Source organism: Camelina sativa, chromosome 5, assembly GCF_000633955.1.
Source record: "Camelina sativa cultivar DH55 chromosome 5, Cs, whole genome shotgun sequence".
Classification (NCBI taxonomy): Eukaryota; Viridiplantae; Streptophyta; class Magnoliopsida; order Brassicales; family Brassicaceae; genus Camelina; species Camelina sativa.
Genome location: NC_025689.1, coordinates 14,359,566 through 14,366,146, shown reverse-complemented (window position 1 = coordinate 14,366,146; position 6,581 = coordinate 14,359,566).

Below are 6,581 nucleotides of genomic sequence, written 5' to 3'. Positions count from 1 at the left end.
CCTGCGCCTGCAAACGGATCACCAGCTTTCCAAGATCCATCTACGAAACAGCGGTAGCCTGAGAAGACATTAGAAAGTGAAGCTGCACCCACCCTCAACCGAATGGAGGGGTCAGGAAGGTGATCTACAAGAGCCGCATCCTCGCCCTCCTCCTGAGCCTGCTGCCAAGACAACGCCTCGCCTTCTGCTACCCGAATCACCTCATCTGGCCGCTCATCTATATTCTCAAAAACTCGGCCATTTCTTGCTTTCCAAATATACCACAATATCCATGGGAAGGCTGCCACCTGGGAGGCCGGACTCTTAGGTCCCAGAAAATGATCCATATTAGCAAACACGGATTCCATCGGAAATGAGGATGGCCCCACCGGTACCTGAGATAACGCCCAAGCCTGACGTGCTGGTGGACAAAGAAACAACGCATGATTTACTGTCTCCTCTTCAGCACCGCAGCAAGCACAACCCAAATCACAAGCAATACCACGCCGACCCAAATTATGTGAAACCGAAATACACCCTGACAGGACCTGCCACATAAAGTGTTGAATTTTTAGCGGACACCAAACCTGCCATACACGAGCTAAGAGATGTGTAATTTCCGGACCACCACCGAGGGGCTGAAAAGGCCCTACAACCGACATACGTGCCGTATGATATCCAGACTTAACCGTATACCTCCCATCCTTAGTAAAATGCCAACCAAGAGAATCTGCCTTCGGACAGCTACCTAAAGGTAACGCCCTTATCAACTCAACATCAACATGATCAAAATGCAGAGTAAGCAAATCCATCCGCCATGAGTTTGTTTGACGATCAATTAAGTGAGAAACTTTAAGAGAAGGATCCTTAAACGGACCCTTGCTGATAGCTGGTCTCGGGAATTGTGCCGGTATCCAGGGATCAGTCCAAACAGAAATGGAGTCACTCGAACCAACACGTTTAATAAGTCCTTTGTTAACCAGAGAGCGAGCAGAGACAAGACTCCTCCATCCATAGGAGGGAGAATATGAACGAACCTCGTCCATGGGGTTCGATTTCCGATAGTACCTACTTTTAAAGACTCTTGCGAACAAAGAATCAGGAGCATCAACCAGTCGCCATAATTGCTTAGCCAATAAAGCGGAATTAAAGTCATCCACATTCCGAAAACCCAATCCACCCACCTGTTTACTACAACACAATTTCTCCCAAGCTAACCAGTGCATACCACCTGACCGACCATTTGTGCTCCACCAAAAATTTGCCACTGCACTAGTAAGTTTGGATTTTATTGTTTTAGGGAGACGAAAGCAAGATATCACAAACGTCGGGACAGCAGTTGTGATTGACTTAATCATCACCTCCTTTCCCCCCTTGGATAGCAATTTTGCAGACCAGCCGGTCGTCCGATTCTGCATCCTTTCCCTAACAAATGAAAAAACCTTTGTTTTAGACCCCCCTAAACTCTCCGGTATCCCCAGATAGGAACCCATACCGCCTAACGTTGTTATTCCAAGGACTCCCTGCAGCTCCGTCTTTGTGCCCTCAGCAACCTTATGCCCAAACTGAATTGAAGATTTTGCAAAATTAATTTGCTGGCCCGAGGCCGCCTCATACTCCCATAGAATCTCCAAGACTACCTCACATTGTGCTCTTTCGACCTTGCAAAAAAGAGGCTATCATCCGCAAACAATATATGCGTAATTGGCCGACATTGATTGGCCACCTTAATCCCTGTAATCCGCTTATCCTCCTCTGCTTTCCGAATATTTGCTATTAACACCTCCGTGCACAAGATAAACAGGTAAGTAGACAGCGGGTCTCCCTGACGTAAACCCCTCTCTGGAATTATCAAACCATTAGGTTGACCATTAAGAAGAACCTTGTATTCAACTGAACTAACACAAAACATAATCCACCCAATCCATTTCTCCTCAAATCCCATCTTACGGAGCAACCTTTCTACAAACCCCCACTCTACCCGATCATATGCCTTGCTCATATCTGTTTTAATCGCCATAAACTTCCCTTTGCATGACGGATTAGTCCGTAAACCATGAAACATCTCCTGAGCTATCAGAATATTATCAGAAATCAATTGACCGAGGACAAAGGCCGACTGAGTTTCCGAAATAATCCCTGGTAAAACTGTCTTAAGCCTTTGGAACAGGATCTTTGAAATAATCTTATACTCCACATTACATAAACTGATTGGGCGCAACTCTGTCATCCGGGTAGGCTTTGCCACCTTAGGAATAAAACAAATATGTGTTTTATTTAATTCCTTATCAAAAACACCTTCCTCAAAGAAACCGTTGACCAAAGCTAAAAGGTCCGTTTTAACAACCCCCCATGCCTTCTGAAAAAACAAAGCTGTCATCCCATCTGGACCAGGAGCTTTATCTGGATGCATCATAAATAGTACCGCACGGACCTCCGCCTCAGTGGCGGGAGCCGTTAGCCTCGCATTGACCTCGTCCGTAATAACCGAGTGAACCTCACATAAAGCCGCATCTAAATTTGTTGGATTAATTGTTGTGAACAGATCCGCAAAATACGTCACTGCTGTTTTACAAATATCCTCATCCTCCGTTGACCAAACATCGTGTTTGTCAAAAAGACCGGTAATCCGGTTACGGGCCCGCCTCTGCTTTGTTTGAGCATGAAAATATTTGGAATTTTTATCCCCCACCCTCATCCACCTATTACGACTCTTTAAATACCAGTATACCTCCTCATCCCTATAAGCCTCCCGTAATCGAGCATGTAAGTCGGAAATGACCTCTATGGAAGTCGCATCATCCGCTTGAGCCGCACCCAGTTGACGTTTTAAATCCTCAATCTTATCCCTACCAAACAGGGCCTGCAATTTGCGCCACCGAGAGATAGCCCGCCGAATGCTCACAATATTATCCACAAAAGTGGAAGAACCCTGAGCTTGTTCCCTCCTCCCCCCCATCCAGCCGAAATGGCATCCATCAACCCTTCTTTTCCAACCCACCTACGGTCAAACATAAAGCTTCGGCGCCCGCGCCGTCTTTTCGCACCTATATTAACTACAAGTGGCTTATGATCAGAGGTGATCATAGGTAAATATTCTGTAACCGTATCCGGAAACAGCTCATGCCAATCCTCATTACCTAATGCCCTATCCAACCGACATCGAATTGGTTTTTTATCCCGCCAACCCTGCCAAGACAAACAATCCCCAAGGTAGGGAAATTCCAGGAAACCACAATCCTGAATCATTCCATTGAAAGAGAGAAATGAAGAAGCATGGTGTAGCTTGCCCCCTCGTTTCTCATGATTACCAGTTAATTCATTAAAATCACCCACAACGAACCAAGGAGATGACCTAGATATGCCGATCTGCAATAAGCGTTCCCAGACCATGTCACAATTCTTGGGTACCGGATCACCGTAAACAAACGTTAGGTAAATTACATGTCCTTTATAAACCGCTTCAACGTCAATCAACCGATTTGACTCAAATAAGACCGTGACATGAAAATCATCTTGATTGTAAAATAGGGCCAAATCCCCACTACACCCAATAGGGTCAACTGTTTTCAAATTTTTATAACCAAAATGCCCAACAAATTTCTCCAAAACAGCCCGAGATTGTTTAGTTTCCATGAGAAATAAAAAATCCGGGCGATGCGTATTCCATAGGTCCCTAAGATTCCCAATAGTTGCCTTGTTGCCCAGGCCTTGACAATTCCAACTGATAATATTCATGGAGGGGAAATCGAGATCTGTGAGAAAAACCCACATAAATGCACCCCCCCAGTCCTTGCGAAGATGCACAAATTGAAGAAACCTAAACAGTCCCCTACCCCTAAAACTATCCATGAGAAGATAAAACCTACGCTGAACCGAAAAACCCAGCAACCAATTCCCTTTACCATAATGGACACCAGCATGCCCAAAAGGAGACCAGAGCCCTAATCGTTATATTGTCTCTAACCATCAAGAAATCGAGCATGAACAATGTTGAGAATGAAAGCCAAGAATACACTATAGACCAGACCCACAACCCCCCGATACACCACAACTGAATTCTCAAATAACAAACAGATGAAGTTCTACAAATTCGTCCGAACGAATTAAACAAACAAGGCCAGTAATGATAACAACCAGATATAGGAGAAACGAGCCAGCAAAATTTTATTACTTCCTGTCGACAAAGGTGACAACCACACCCAGTCAAACCAATACAAAGAAACCCAATAAAAGGGAACAAAGATGAAAAACAAAAACAAGAACAAGACAACGAAACATCCGTTGTGTAATTATTCCATACATAAGAAACAGAAAACAGAAATAACAAGGGAGAACAGAACAAATGCTGTTCCCAAGCAAGAAACCAGAACGAAGTGGGATTAAAGAAAGCCTCAACCCCTTGCCAGCTCGTAAGGTCTAACCACATTATTCAGCCGCAGAACTTGGAGGCTTCCCTCCTTGAAGAGGACCCGCTTTTCCCTGCAGTCCGACCCCCTTAGTAACAACCTTCTTGCGCGGTGATGTTAAAACCTGCATATTCCGCTTCTTTGAGCTAGCCCCAGGTAAGACACCTTTAGTTTTGGCCATCCGAGCTCGTGGTGGTGGTGGAACCTCAACCGAAGCAACCACTTCCTTACCAGTAAGCTCCGAATCACCCGCTCCAACAATAGAACCAGCCTCCTCGTGTAGACCTTGAATAGGCAACTCAATCTCCGTACTTCCATCTTCCACAAAGTTCACCCCTTCCTCCACTAATAATGTGTCCTCCTCGGATGACACTTCTGAATCGACACCAGTCTCCTCCACAATAGGAGCCATAAAACCCAAGTTCCGGTTATCTGGTAGAGCAAATTTCTGGTCCAATAAGTCGCTCAACGCATTTGAGAACATGACATCCTGCTGCACCAGCTCCATGGAGACTGAAACTGCGACACTTGAGGTGCCAGGATCAGGGAATAAGTTCTTGCGCACCCTCTTATCCTCCCCACCCACATAACCTGACACTACAACCCCCTGCTCAACAGGCGGTACCACAGCCGTTTCCATACTAGAACCCAAGAAAGCATCGAGCATCTTCTGCTCATTCTCAGAGAAATGAAGTCCCACCTCCCCACCTTGTAGCTGGTTGATCCCGAACCCCGAGATAGCAACCTGAGATTCTCAGGGAAATTTTGTTATTAATGAAATTGCAGTCACAAATTTTAAAGTTTTTTTTTAACAATCAAAGTACTTACAGTCAAAGTCTCTACAACCAAATTCTATACAGCCAAATTTTTACAATCAAAGTCTCTCAACCACAAATAACAGTCGTTACCAATTGCGGCCAAAGTTTATTTTTATTATTTTTTTAAAAAAAGATTAAATTATACTCAGAAAAAAAAATATTTGTATAACTAGTGCAGCTTGAGTTTTAAAAAGTTTGAAAATATTTTACAAATTTCTAAAGCACGCTATATAAGAGGTGCATCGCCAAATCCTCTTAAGGCAAGCCTCTCCGCCGCCTGAGGCTTCGCCGGCGGTGGAGAGGGCTCTGCTTTCTCCTCTTTCTTTTATTTTCCATTGTAGTAGTAGGGTGAAAGGTCTCGATCTCTGCTTCTCCGGTAGTGCTAGGAGTCGCTCCTCTGTTGCGTCGTTTTGGTGCGGCGGCGGGCGATATGGAGAGGGATCTCGGCGTGTTTCTCTCTCCGGGAGACTGGTGGTGGTTTGAAGATGCTCCGGGCGGCCTTCTTTGTGGATTCATGGCGTTGGATCTGGGCTCGTGAGTCGCGCCATACTGCTTCTCCTTTCCTTTGCCGGAGAACCTAGCGGACTGGAGGCTAATGGTGGAGTCGAGATTTCAAGTTTTACCGGGTGTTGGGGTGGATCATGTGGGTGTCGGTGGCCGAGATTTGAGGTTATCCTCAAATCTGGTACTCATGTGAGCCTCTTCAACTTTCTTGGTTTCAGTCCGGCCAAGGAGTGAGACAACAAGCAGGTACTATGATGGCCAATCCGGAAATGCATCGTCAGATGAAGCTATGCTAATCCTTGTTCGAAACTCTTATCTTTAGGCGATTAGCATTCTGGTCATTGATTGGTTGTTCGGAGAAGCATCGGTTCATGCGGGTCTTGTTTCGCGTCTTTTGGCCGGGTCAATCAGATGTAGTATCCGTTTTTTGGCTTAGGATCGGAACAATGAAAGCCGGAGAAACCAAGTTTTGCTGATGTTGCACCTGCTGGTGTCGATGCTATTTGGACAAGTCCTACACGCCGATCTTGAGGTTCTAATAGCTTGGAATTGCTTTGATCTTTAGTATAGATTTTGGTCTTCTCTGTGTTAGTAGTTGTTTTCGTATCATAGGGTAAATTTAGGTGGTTCAAGAGATGATTTCACTCTGAGTTGTAGAGTGTTAGTTATCTCATTGTGGTTAAAAAATGCAATGGTTTCTCGATCAGGTAGTGTTGGATCCGCTAGTGTTTCAGGGTGATACTAGATCGAACTATTGCATTTGGTCCAATTCTATAGAGGTGAATGATATGTACCTTGAATTTGGATGTAATCTTGGATCTAATCCTTTGGTTAATGAATAGTTGAAGACTTGAAGTTGAGCCAAAAAAAA